General features: G+C 37.2%; 1 long non-coding RNA gene across 6 annotated transcripts in view; it reads left to right on the top strand.

Annotated features, from left to right (window-relative positions):
- LOC134139430 (uncharacterized) overlaps nt 1–14982 on the top strand; it is an 82719-nt gene that overhangs the window by 7246 nt on the left and 60491 nt on the right. For all 6 annotated transcript variants that reach the window (XR_009958149.1, XR_009958147.1, XR_009958151.1 and 3 more), the window contains exon 2: nt 3553–3661. This is a non-coding gene — a long non-coding RNA (uncharacterized LOC134139430). The remainder of the gene's footprint in view (nt 1–3552; nt 3662–14982) is intronic.

The raw sequence follows: 14982 nt of genomic DNA, 5'->3' as shown, positions 1-14982 counted from the left end.
AATACTAAATAAAACCAAAACAAACCTTAAATCTGAATTCTTCTATGTGGAAAATACACAGGGAATATTGCAATAATATTTGAAAGGCTTTGGTTTCAGCACAGTGAAGAACAAAAATATATCTATTTATTGGAATATATTTATTAGAGTGTATTTCAGAACTTAAGTTGACATGTAATGGACTCGTCTACTTAAAACTAGCTTTAGATACTTTGCTAAAATTTGAGTCTGAGTTTTGACAATATTCCCCTCAACATCAATAATTGGGTACTTAATGTTTGCATTAAGAAGTATTTTCTTCTTTCTCATTTGAGAGTTCAGCAAAACTGATGATTGGTGGCCAGTAGTTTCCTGCTTTGATTCCTTTAAAATAGTTTGGCAGCAATCTGTGTTCCTGTCCCTTCATTGCTTGTTATTCCTTACTTAGTAGCAAGGCAAAATCAACAACTTGGTGTAACATCTCTCTTTTCACTGGTGTTTTTCAGGCTGTCAAAAATGAATGGTTATTAAAAAAAAAAAAAAAGGATAGAGTTCTGAATTAGATAAAATTAAAATCCTCTTAGATTTTTAGGATAAGCACTGTAACATTAGGATTATACTTTTCTGGACCAATTACTGTCTTCTGATTTTCTTCCTGATTTTCCAGAAAGCACTTGTGTTCAGCTTTCACAGGCAGAGTGCCCCTTCTGCTGAGTTCACCCAAATGGAGCAGATCTTATGAAGTCATGTCATTAAATCTAAAGCTGAATCTTAGATCTAGCTTAAAGTCCTCATACATTGTCTAAAATCAATGTTGCAAGAACAATCTTCCCAACCCATTTCTATTATTATAAACTGATTATGTTACTGGTGAAACAGTATAACTATATATGAGATCCTTTGCTCTATACACTATCACCTTAATACAAGGAGAAAAAAGAAACCCCATAATAAGCAATAAGCAAATAATGATAATAATCCCAAGTTAATTTAATTGTATTTTGTTTGACATCAGTTAACTGCTGGCCAGACTCAAGCACACCCAGGCAATTAGCAGATTTGCATCTGGTCATGGCCTTGCTGTATGTATCCTACATTTTATGACAGCAGAGACACAGATGTATCCCTTCTGGATTTGTGAAAGAACATAAACCAAGTCTCTGTCTATCTGTCTGTCTATTTACCTATCTATTTTCCTATCTTTCTTTTAGTAGCTAATGGACAGAATCTCTGCAAAGCTTGTCTCAAGTGCATGTTGCATTTTGAGTTCACTATTTGAATTTCTCAGTAATTTTCATTCAAAAGTGCCTGTGCATGTTAACTTCCTAGCTACCACAGTGGGCATCAGTGGACCTTCAGCTATGCTACGGCTTTGCTGCAGGCAAAATGAAGTTTCAGTGCAAAATGAATGCCTATTTTCCATAGATCCTTCTGTTACAATAAATAGTTTGGTTTGGTGTTGTGATATGCAAAAGAAACAGTGCCGCTAAAGAGATCTGGTTATTTGTGGGACAATTCTGTCCAATGAATAAAGCACCGAAAATATTGTTATGTAAAGGAAAATGCAACCCTTATATTCTTCTTCAGCATTTATATTATGTTTTGAGTCTTGAAATTGCTATGCTAACATTAAGATGAGAGTCTAGGTGAGAGAGCAGGGTGCAAAAGTAGTCAGGCTAATTGGCAATACTTTTCTTCTCTGCAGTTACAGAGAATTCAGTTGACAGTATGGATATGGAAAAAACACAGAAAAGGCTCTTGAATCTGTCTGTTGTAAATTAATACTAAAAGACTGTATATTAAATTAAGTATTTTCCTCTAGAGATTTTTTTGGTTGCCAGCTGATCTATCATAACTGGACGTGTAGGATTTTGGCCGGTACCTTACAATAGTGTGGTTTAGAAGTCTGTCAAGCTTGATTTAAACCATGTCATATTTCACATTTAACTGAAATATATTTAAAATTATGTGTGTTTAAGCCTTTCAGGTACATCTCCTATCATACAGGCTGAGAAGCAGGATAATTTAGCGCACACTGAGCATAGTGCTGCCAAACTAGACTGATCATTTAAAAATCACTTTAGGCATATCTATATTGCAAGGATGATGCCAACGTTTATTGAGGAGGAATTAAAGTCTGTTTTTTCCTCTTCCTTCTCCTCCTCACTGGCAACAGCCGCTTCAGTGCATTTTATGTGGTCTTATGACTGCGCAATTCCCCTCCTTCCTCCCCTCCGCCCCACAACTGCTTGGGGGTCAGTCACTCCTGGATATATTCCTGTTCTCATTTTACATTGCTTGTTTTGTTTTGTTTGGCACCTTGCCTAGTGGACAATCTAAATAGGATATAAAGTTGCCTCCACCTTGATTTTATATGCTTGTCTGGTATACTGTAGTCAACAAATCCCTGAAGGACCATTCCTGGTTGATCCCATTCCTGGTGCAGCGCATCTCGGGGTTCCCCGTGAAAGGCGTCACCTTCCCTCCCGCCGCAGCCCAGCAGTCCCTTCGCTGTGCCGCTGTGAGTCTTTGCGGAGTCACACCCCAGAAAAAAAAAATCTCATTTAAGCAACAACAAACAAGCCGCTGCATTAAATGGTCTCGTTACGTAAAGGTGGGTGCATGACTTGTGCCGGGGGAGAGCAGGTGTTTCCTTAAAATTACTTCGGTGTGGGAGAAATTACAATGTAGGACCATATCCTAAAACGTTTCTGAGCATAAAAAGACTGCTTGTGAATGCTGCAGTGAAAAAGTGAGGAATAATTTAAATGCTTACTCTGGTCAAATCTGTAAAGATAATACAATATTTCAGGAGAAACTTGAGGACTTTTTATTTGAATTATGCTAGAACATCCTAGTATGACAGCTGTATTTATTGATGTATTTCTGGTTTTGGGGAATAAAGTCAGATTAGCTAAAGATTTTTCTCTTTGCTAGATCTGGGTAGAATGATGATAACACAGATTCTGTGCAGGAAACATTGTGTTGATGACATTATATATGTCAGAAATGATGTACTGTTTTCACAAATCACAAGACTAGGGAATATCTTATCTTCAGATTTTAGCACTTGCTACAGTGGAATGAACTATATAGTATATTTTTTAATTCCATTCTGAAGATTGTCTGCAGCAACATATATTTAGTTTAGGGAAAAAGTACACAGAACAAATTAGGTTAAAAGTACTCCCATCCATCTGCATTTTGTAATGTTGATTTAAGAGAAAGTAGCCCAAAAAGAATACTGTAGTGATATACCATAAATGTTAGCATTATGTATAAATAAATGTCAGACATAAGTTTTATTTTATATCTGCCTTAAGAACTAGGTTAGCATTGATACTCCTAGTGACTATCGTATGTATAGTGACTACATATATATATTTATAGTCACCGTTTATAGTGGCTATAAATACAGGACATCTGACAAAGGCCCAGTAAACAAGTAATCAGAAAGTAAGTGACAGGAAATCACATAAAATTTAACATAGATCTCAGCTGAATAATATATATATTATTTTTTCCCTCACTAGGTGCAGATGAGATGATTGATTATTATGCTTAATACTTTAGGTCCCCTTGGAGGTAGAGTAATCCAAGCTGGAGAAAGGAAGGCTACATCTGGGAATTTTCTGAGGAGAATGGGAAAAGATCAGTAAAGAAACTCAGGAAAGAGCAGATGGTGAGTAAGATAAATTACAGGGCCTGTGATGAACCTGACTACTAGATTCAGAAATTGAAGATGACGCTGTTCAAGCAAGGTTTCATTTTTTATCCTAATAAGATTCATGAAGACGTTAGAGGTTACAGTTACATGATACAATCCAGAGAAACCTCTTGCACATTAATTTTCCCTCTATTTCCATCGTCTTTGAAGTTTCAATGTGGTGATATTTTTGAGGTGATTATGAAAAGTAAAACCATAAAGAACTCATTTAACCATTAAATGTGAGAGATGGGTACACTATGATTTTCTGAGTGAATAATGATAAGGAATGTGAGGGAGACAGATTTGATAACAGTTTGTTAAACAGAAAAGTATTTATTATGTTATTATTCATTATCTCATGAATTCAAAGTATTTGTTAACTGTAGCTCACATTTTCTATTTAAGTTAATGTTTAGCTAGACTTAACCAAATACATGTTCTGGCTGGAGCTATTGTATTAAGCAGAGAAAAAATTATGCTTTTAAATTACAGTAAACAGAGATGAATAGAAAGATCAATAATTTCATTTTCAAACATCATAAAGACGTCTGTGAAATGAATGTTCTGGCATCACTTGCAATTTGGTTTATATTTTCAGGCAATTCTAGAGAAGCAAAGATCAAGTAGTGATACCCGATGTTCTCTCTAACAGTAAACATATGGGGATCTGGTTTTGCAAAAGATGGCTGCTTTTGAGATTGCAGAAGCAAAGCCTTGATCATTTTATACTTACAGAATACATCCTGTTAAGTTTACAGTCACAACTGTCAAGGAGGAGTGTGAGGTCATATATAGCGGTGCTGTCTTCTGCTCCAGATGTGATCCTGGGAGAGCCGGTGTGAGGGGGCAGCAGGAGAGGGCTGTCCCACGAGGACGGGTCACTGGGGCGAGGGGGGCAGTGGCCAGGAAAAAAACTGCTAAGATTTCTCCAATTTGTCAACTGCTATGTTTTCACAAACATGTCACTTGATCCTTATGCAAATGAAATTTGAAGGGCAGATAGTGGTGGAACAGCTGACCAGGTGGCTGGTTGTTGTAAAGCTCGAGAACACCTGTAGTATGTTCAGTCATGAGTGCTGTTGATATCCATGAAATTTTTAGGAAAATTTCTATGTTAGCTGGATGTGAAAGATGATTCTGAGCTGATCTGAATATTGCAGCCCATAGCCAAAAGAATGGCAATTATAGTAATTATAATAGTAGTAATAATAATAATAATAAAGTAAATAACAGAATACTTGCTGAAAGCATCAATCACCCCAAAGACTAGTTTTTACAAAAAATATATTGTCTTGGACATAGTTTTCAGCTGTAATTTCTTGGAATGACTTATTCCAAATACTTTTGATATATTTAAAGAAATAAACTTTTTTATTGTAACTTGGGAAATTCATTAAACTTATGGCCGTTCTTAGACTAATGGAATCAAAAGGAAGTGTTATGTTATGCTGCACATTGTCCCAGTTTCATTGCTGAAGGAGCTCAGTGTTAATCAACAGAGGTTTTGATTGCTACCTCGATTTTCTGGCATTTGTGTGTTCAATTCTGCTAATTGTCACAGGGAATACTTGGTATATTTGATCTTTTAATTTGTAATTACTTTACTTTGTTGTATAGAGTTAGGAAATGGCATGCTGAGTTTCTTATTTCCTTCATTTCCAACAAAGTTGATCCTGTAGGGAATGTGGCTAGGCAAGAAATTCTTATAAAATCCTACAGATGCTGTTCATGGAGATTTGTTTGGTAGATTGAATTGATCTCTTACACACCGAGTGCAATTACCTGCAATGTCAGAGCTCATCCTGCCTTTCAGTCCTATGGGACATGTAATTTTCATAGAATTAGTATGCCCCCCCCCTTTTCTTTCTTTCTTTCTGAGGCCAAATATCCAGCCACCTTTTTCTATGTCCTGCAACAGCTGCTTGAGGTTACACCATCTGATTATTAGCACGTGATTTTTGAAAATTATACACTTTTAGATCATTTTTGTTAGGCACGTTCAGCTGAAGCAAAGGCATCCAAGTGGAGAGCATTACAGACACTTCAGCTGTGTTCCCGAGGCATTTGTCTGCCCCCCAGGTCAGCAGACAAGGTTGCTTAAAGAACACATGTGAAGAAGCCCCTATTCTTTCTAAATATTTAGCTATAATTGCTGCAAATAATGCCTTTTTATTACAAATAAAAATATGAAATAAGAGAACAGTCCTTTTTAGTTTACTCTTTTTGTTTATGCAACCAGTTTTGTAATGAGTGCATCTTTCACGCAGCAACAGGAAGGTGAAAAACTTTCCTTGCTTTGTAAATATGATTACAAAATCAGAAAAAATAAAAAAAGACAGGAGCAGGTGTAACATTAGAAAGTGGTTTTTTTTTAAATCACATTTAAGGGGGGAAAAAAACCCTAGATTCTTAATATTTCAAGTTGGCAGCATCCTGTTAAATTGCTTTGTGAAAGTTGTGAGAGTGCTAGCTGATGAATGCGCATAGCCTGTAGTGTGTGATACCATGCATATAAAATGGTTTATTGAGCAAAATAAACAATTCTCTGCAGTCTCTGACTGACAATTTTACATTTCTCTGCAGTCCTATGGCTGACAGCTGTGACCGCTCAAAGTAAGGTCTACCCATGCATTTGCAGTGGCTCCTCTGTATTTTGTATGATTTAACTCTTTAGTTGCACATACCTTTCACTTGTTTTGTCAGCTGGAATACTTTGAAACTCTTGCTTTCAATCATACAGCATTTTAAGGCCTCCTCAGATCAGGGTAATGATTCCTTTTCCATGGTGTAGCTATATAAGCTTTTTAAAAATAATATTTAACTAGAAAGCTCAGGCTTTTGTGGGTCTTATCGCAGAACCAGAAGGGCTGGAGGGGACCTCTGGAGATCATCTAGTCCAGTTACGCTTGTATTTGTAGTATCTCCATGAAGATGTTGTTACTTCCTATATTAAAATACATGCAATTTTTAAACCGTCATTTTTAGTCAGCATAGGCTAGACTCAGGCAGGGTATGCTATTTAGTTGGTGCTTCTCAAGAAGCTGGAATTTGTGCAATTTCTTTTCAGCCTTCACTTATCTCTTTTTCCAAACGGAAAGGTCACATCTACAGCAACACAGGTTCCCTAACTTTCCCAAAGTTTTATTCTCATTTGAGAATATTTTCTGATGCAGTACGTAGTTTTATTCTAGCCCTGTCACCAATTTTATCTTTGATTTCCCTACACCAAAGTGCAGAGGAAAAGAGAGTGAAGATAGCACGACAGTTGTAAGTTCACCCAATATATCAGACAGACTTCTAAAATTCAAAATGGTCTGTTTTTTCAGGTACACGGTCCTTAGCAAGGTAAGATTTCTGCAATGTTAGAGACTTTCCAGCATCCCTCATTAGAACAAAATATACTGAAGATAAAATAAGCTGAATCTATACCTTAATGATAGCTGAGCAATTCTGTGCTCAATATCTCTGGAATCAAAACAAAGGCAATAAACAGCTAAAGATGAGAGGCTGATCGAAACCAAGTTAGTCTTTTTAAAGTATTCAACATAAACAATCTCTCCCTATATATATATATAGATAGATAGGTAGCTACTTGTGAATTATATGCTAATAAGAAAATTTTAATAAGTTAAAAATAAGTGCAAGAGGCTGAGTCTGTTCAAGCTGTTGCACTGCTGCGTTGGGGCTGAGCACCTTCAGCATTCCTGAAAGGAGCAAACTCTTCCAAAAGCCTATCTTGTTACTGGTAGATTTGAAAACATTTTGCAAAAGGGAAAAGCGAGCTTATTCCCAATTTACAGCAAGATAATTCATAGTCAGACAAGTTCCCTGCTTTGAAAATGACCTCTTTCCAGAATCCCCTGGAAAAGGTCACTGAGTTGGAAAGAAACTTGGAGCTTGTGCTGAAGAAGTATCTTGTGTAGCAACACAGAGAGATTTATTTTATCCTGTTAACATTTAGGTAGCTGCGTAATAATATACCGGATTGATGTCAATAGCAAAATGCCAGTAGAAGACTGGATCACTGTTATGTCTCTCTCTCTCTCTCTCTCTCTCTCTCTCTCTCTTTTCTTTTTTTTTTAAAAGATTTTTTGGGGAAAAGGCTTCATACTACAAAAATTAAGTAACTGAGAGAGACATCTTATATTTTCAGTGCAGTATGCTTTTCCACCAGTGAGACATTAAAGTTTTATCATTTCCATTCCACAAACACCTCAGCACCCTTGTGTATTAAAATCCAGCTCTGCTTCCCTTAATAAAACTATTAATTTATGACCAGCGTGAACTTCTATTGCATGAATTGATACGGATTTTTCTGAATCTGCTTCTCAATAGACTTGTTAAAATAAACAATTTGATTTAAAAAAACCTTTATATTTAAATTGAGCAATAAGGTGCTTGAGTCTGTAGTTGTGTTTTTAGAATACAAAGGCTCCTATGAAGACTTAAACAGACTCCAGCTTGCCTAAGGCAATGTGTAATAGTTTGTATGGTTTTCAGTCAAAGAATTCAGCATGAGTGAGAACATTTCATTTATCCCAGTCACTAAGAGAAAAATTAACCATCTGAACAGCTCACAGTTCCTGGCTCCCAAGGACGGATTATTCAGAGCCACTTTGAGACACCTTGGTTATGGCAGGTCACTTGTGCAGTAGCTGAATATCCCATCACAGTATTGCAGAATCAGGCACCGGTACCTATGTGTAAGCATCTAGGGCTGTTTGAGAAGCCCTTAGGGTATCTCTCTTGCTTGTGGAGCCAGTTGGCTGATATGATAGGAGACCAGCAAGAGACCCACTGAGGAAGGTTAGCTGGAGGCCAAGCTGAAAGCCCTTTCCCATCTGTAAGGGCAGTAGATGCCTATCTAGATACAAGCATATCAAGCCGCCAGCTGGAGAGTTTGATGATGAGGAGCTCACCATTCTGCACCTCCAGCTCTTACATGATTATTGATCTGATTTTATTCTAATTTGGCATTTTTGCTTGGCACAAAAATAAATACAGATTTGATTTGGTGTAAAATAGTTAATTTGTAATTTTACATATTTTTTTTTAAACTCCCCAAATTCTGGAAGACAGAATTGTCTGTTTGTTTATCTGTTTGTTAAAAATGAACCTTGTCCATGATTGTAACTCTGGAGAGGGACCTCTATGTTGTGTGTTTTAGGTGTGTTAAGTTAAATAGGCAGTGTCCCTGACATAGCTGTTGGGTTTAGTTGTGATCGACTGATCAAAAGCACAAGGTGAAAGCCACAGTTTGGATTTATTGAGGGGGAGAGTGACTAAGGGAAATTTGGCTGCTAGCTGGTGCAGAGCAAGATCCTGTGTTTTATGATGCAGTAGTAGATCTCTCTCTCCAAACAGGGTCTCTGACTTCCCTAAAATGAGCAGAGAGCTATCCAAGTGAGAGCCAGTGAACACGTCTCACCAATCTGTTACTGCTTATCGTGACCTATTTCAATACATTTTCTGTAAGAGAATATGCACTTTATTTAGGAGCTAGTTGCAGTGAAAATACTTGAAAATGAAATGTTTGGCTCTTTCATCTTTAGGAATTTTTTCCAACCATTGTTAAAAGAATTTCCCCCTGTACTCAACGTACAGAGTTTGGTTCACATATCTGCAAGTAGAATTTGAAATCAGCAGGCTGGCCTGGGTGAGGACCTCACATGTGAATTCCACGTGAGCTATTCCTTATTCGAGCTTTCCTAAATTCTAGTATAGCTTTTTCAGTATTAGTTGCTGCCAGCATATAGTTGGAGAAATGTTGATTAATGCAAACTTTATGGATTAATCAGTGTGAGACCAGTACCTCAGAGACGCAGAAATGTGTGCAAACTCGGCTGTTCCAGCGTCCACAAATCTCAGACAGGTATCTCGATTGAATTTGTTGAGTGTTTGTTTCTTCTGAATTACTAAGTGGTTAGTGAGAGATTGGTGCAGAAATAAAAGCAGTTTATTTTCAGTGACAAGGAATGTGGAGAAGGAGTCTTTAGGGACTGTCCTAATCACTCCTCCACAGTTATTTTTTTGTCCAGCAGAAAAAAAAAACAAGCACTGTAGCTCTTGTCCTGTAGTTTTTTTGAGTTAAGTGCATTTTCTGTGGGCCCCTTACAGGTAGATTCAATTAAAAGAGATGTCCTGATGGCAATCATCTTGTTTTCATTTGATTTTAAGTGAAGGCTATGGCACTAGTCAATACAAAACTCAGGAGAGTGCTAACATGTGATGTATCTAATAATCTGCAGATGGAACAGATTTGTCTGAATTTACATTTCTTACCTTTCATGGCTGTATTGTCTGTTTTCTGCTGTTCAGTAGCTGTACAGAACAAGCATAATAACCCCACAGCTAAGCTATGATTTCTTCTTTTAAACCTCATCAGAGAAATGCGAGGGTGCTGGTGTGTATAAAGGGTTTCCTTTGGCTTCCCCTTCTTTCCTGTACGCTCACACATCCCCTGCAGCCCTTTCCTTCCCATAGAGCAGGTCTGACAAAAAGAATAGTTGAAACAGGGAAATATTTATGACTAATAATTCCTTTCATGACCCTTCTTTGGAACGGAAAGCTTTTCTTCAGCAGAGAGAAGGAATTCAATCATCCCCTTAGCAGAAACTCATAAAGTGTTGGTCCTTTTCAACGTGGACATTACTTCACGTTAGTCTCGGTGGGAAGAAACAGGACCAGCTACCCCAAGGCAACGAAGTGTACGCAAATAGAGACGGTAAGTGTCTTTGATAAGTATGGTCTGTTTGGGGAAATACAAATAATATTTCGTAGAGTTCTTTGTACTTTTCTTTAAAACAATAAGTTATTTTTAAGACCTTGCTGAAGCGTAAGTTTCAATTCCAAAGAATGATGGGGGAAAAAACACTCATACAAGACAATAATAAATCAACCAGTTCAAGGGATTTTAGTGAATCTTAACTAAAAAGTTCTTAACTATCAAGGATAATTTACTAGGCTGAAAATACATTAATCAATATTAGAAATACCTTCATTATTTTCTGGTTTCAACAGTTATATCAATGAACTTTTACTGAAGAGATACCTAAATTCTAACTTTGAGAGCCAGCATTTTGTGTGATTTTTACCCAGGTTTACTTTCTGTGCACCAAAAGGTCCAGTACAAGTAGCTCATAACCGCTATGACTGTCGAGATGACCAGTTGAGCTAATAGCTCAGTGATCTTTTTAACCAACTTTCTTATTTCAGATTACCAGCTGCCTGCCTTTCTAAATGCCAGTCTCCTCCACTGGAGTTGTTTTTGGTTTTGTAAGGGCATGTAGTCAGAGAAAACTGACATTTTTGCATTTGGATCAATTAGGATGAATACAAATTACCTGAAAAATTGGTAAATGTCTTAAAAGACCCATTTCCAAGTTAATGTTAATCGTAATGAGCAGTTACTTGGGTATTCTCAGAATATCCATTTTGTATTCAGATATACTCAGAGGTAAGTGCTTTAAAACTAGATCAAAAATGCCTTAATTCATTGCAAAGATCTGGAACTGCTATTTTAAACACAAAACTCAGCTTACCCTTTCCAATGGAACAATAAACGAAGCTCCAAAAAATATTTAGTCTTGCTGTTAAACAGGAAACTCACTCTTGGTGTGGTGGAAGTGTGTTGCATGGCAGTTGCTTTTAATGAGCAATTATGTTCCAAGAACATAGAAGAGCCACAGATGAGCTTTGGGCTTCATCGCGCTGCACATAGTACAAATATATAAGAAAAGAGAAATTCCAGGATAAAGTTTTCAGGTGTACTGGGCTTTCTATTTGTACTATGGGATCCTGAAAATCTCTTAAGCTATAATGTTCATTTAGATGCAGTGTTCATTTACAATGTGCAGAAGAGTCGATGAGTGAGCTATTTCTAATCTTTCACACAAATGTTTGCACCATTGCAGTGGTAGCACCCGCAATGCCACTGAAATGCAAAAATTATTGGTGGGTCCCTTCTTGCTATCTGACTGCTGGTTGAACATTGCTGAGGGCCAGATGCTGTCTGGATCTTCTCCTTTCTCTCTCTCTCTTTTTCTCTTTTCTTTTTGTCTTTAGACTCTGAAAATCTTTCTATATAAAGACATAGTAAGCATTGTATAACACATAATCTACTTAAAGTGTGTCTGTAAATTGGATCCTACATCCCAGTCTTGTTCTTGAGAAATTATTTGTACAAATTCTATTTTTCTTAAATGGAAAGAATGAAGTTTTGACACAAATATCTTTGATAATGATGCTTAATGCTTTTATTCTGGATAACAGAGAAACTACCTCAGGAAGCACAACATTAGCAACAGAACTACAGCTTCTGTAGAGTTTGCACTTTCTATGTATTTATGTGGTGCCTTCAGTGAAAATCTTTAAAAATTCTTTTTGGTTCTGTTTTTTTCAACCATTATTTGCTAGGGGCTGCAAACTAAGGATTAGGATTATCAGTATTGCCCTGTACTTCTCCTCTGATCAGCCCTTCTGAGTAAGAGAGCTTTTTCATACATTTTTTCATAAAATGATAAAAAATCTTGGCATTAATACAACTTTCTTTTTTATTGCAGTTACTACAGTACTTTAATTCTTTTTAGTTTTGCTGGTATAATTTGATATTTTTCATTTTACCTGTAGTTTTAACTTAACCCTGAATATGGCTTGCATGTGACACATACTTGTATTGTCAAGACTTTTGGTGTAAGACTGAAAAGAAAGCCTGCCTGAAACAGCTATTCATTCAATTTGCCTGGGAATGTAGTGCTGAAAGAGTATCAGATCTACCAAAAGTTGAGACACTGGCCAGATCTTGATCTCAATTAAAACTAATACATTTGAAATCGATGTCAGTGGGGCTTATCTCAGATCTGTATTCCTATAATTTGAGATCAGTATCTAATCCTCTCTGGCTAGTCTGCCCCAAGAGATTTTCTTTGGTTATCATCTCATGCACTGAACAGACTGATACTATTTTATGTTTTCTATAGTGTGTTATATACATGTCCTTTTTGATCAAATTATGTATTATAATTTGTACCAGTCTTTACTGGACCTACCATGTGCATTATTGCAATTTATCCTAAACTTTTTGAAAGAACGGTAGTAATAGTGAGAGAAACATCAGCATGGTGTTTCATCTGACCCATTCAAATATGAATGGATCTCTAGTCACCAAATGCCAATTATTTATAGATGAATATTGCTAAATATTTATTGTCGTATTATTTCTATGTTCAAAAATATACTGAATAGAAGCCTTTGAAAAGCAGGGTAATATGTGAAAGGAGCTCCTTAATGCTGAGTATCCTGGATTACTCTTTCTTGCTATTTGAGGGATAGGAAAGCTATGAGGGCAAGGCTGTTCAGCATGCCTGTCCTGGCTGTGACAATCTTTTTCTCTGTATGCTTTAGTGAATAATTTAGTCATGCTAGGAGAGGTTTTCAAAAGAGCTTTAAGAGACCATCTCCCTTTGACGCTTTTGTAAACCCTGTCTGTGGAAGAAGGCTGGGCTGTGCTAAGTCCTGGCAGATGCCAAGCCCAGTTTCCCTGTTTAGACATTGATTCATGCGCTATGACCTTAAACACTTAACCAAAGTACGCAAGTTAGAGTAGGTTACCACGATCATCAGCAGAGGTTGACAGTGCTTCCTAAAGACAAAACAGTTAATTGAAGGTGTGAACTGTCCTCTTGAATAGGTCATTTTTCTCCATTTTAAAGAGGGAGCCTGAGTTGACGCTTCCTAATCTGAGACAGGCTGAATCCAAAACCTTGTGTCTCAGTGCTGTACTACAAAATGAGGCTAAACTGACTTTCCTCTTCACATATAAAGTGAAGTAAATACTTTAAAAATTTGTGAGTTTCTGGAGGCATGCATGTAACTAGGATTGATAGCGCTCTATGCCTCATTTTCAAATACAGGACTAGAAATATATATTTTCCAAATGTAGCAGGTGTAGTGAAGATTAATGTCTGTAGAATGTTTGAAGATGTAAAACACTGAGTAAATGATGCTTTCTGTTGAATTATTTGCTTACTTTTGTTGAGGGAGGGAAAAGTTTCCTGTAGTGTGAGCCAAGCAAAATAAATACAAGAGAGGTCTCCGGCACAGTGATTGTGTTTTGTGATTAAAAAAGTGCCAAATGGTTCAGTGCTCCTAGATGTACATGAGTCACACTTCTGTTCATCCCATTTTGAAGTGAAATGCTCTGGAAATTGAGCATATGAGCAACATTAGCTAGCCAGGAAGACACTGATGGAATAAAATGAGTTGCTTGAAATTAATTATTTGGGAAGTGCTTTCCAAAGCAGAACTGTAAAGGAGGTAAAATTTTCGGTTGGCTCATTAAAATGAGAGGACTTCATATTCGTCAGTGAATTAGTGATTAATGTCCCTTTTCATTTCCATGCAAGGTACAATATCTGTAACACCGAAGTACATGTATTGTACATATCCTTCAAATGGTTCTTCTGTGCAGATACAGTTTGCGTACTCATTTAGTATGAGTTTCATGTGGTTTTGTGCTTTGATGTTCACTTCATACTTTTGGCTTGACTGGTATTCTGAAAACTATGTTTTTTCCATCTAAAATTAAGTCAGAACCCCTTTGTTTTGCCCCTTCCATTTGATGATTCTTCCTCAAATGGATCTGTACAGAATAATTTTTAGTTATGGGTTTGTTTGTGCCATCTTACATTTCTATAGATGCCTGAGTCCAAGGATAAATGTTTAGTAAGTACATATGGGTAAAATCTCTAATAGTGCTGAAGGGGCTGAAGATAGGGACTTTATTTTTTAGAGAGGAATGAGTCGTCTAACTCCCTTATTTATTTCAGGCGCTGAATATTTTAAATAAATAAAAATCTGTCATCTCCAGACATATGGAGGAAAAGAAGGTGATCAGGAGCAGCCAGCATGGATTCACCAAGGGGAAATCCTGCTTAACCAATCTACTAGCCTTCTATGATGGAATGACTGGCTGGGTAGATGAGGGGAGAGCAGTGGACGTTGTGTACCTCGACTTCAGCAAGGTTTTTGACACTGTCTCCCATAACATCCTCCTAGAGAAGCTCAAGAAGTGTGGGTTAGATGAATGGACAGTGAGGTGGATTGAGAACTGGCTGAAAGGCAGAGCCCAGAGGGTCATCATCCGTGGCGTGGAGTCTAGTTGGAGGCCTGTGGCTAGTGGCATCCCCCAGGGCTCAGTCCTGGGTCCCATCCTGTTCAACTTCTTCATCAATGACCTGGGTAAGGGGACAGAGTGCCTCCTCAGCAAGCTTGCTGATGATACCAAGCTGGGAGGA

Source organism: Rhea pennata, chromosome 4, assembly GCF_028389875.1.
Source record: "Rhea pennata isolate bPtePen1 chromosome 4, bPtePen1.pri, whole genome shotgun sequence".
NCBI classification, from domain to species: domain Eukaryota; kingdom Metazoa; phylum Chordata; class Aves; order Rheiformes; family Rheidae; genus Rhea; species Rhea pennata.
Note: the sequence above shows the minus strand (reverse complement) of the source record. Positions and strands in the feature narration are given on the sequence as shown.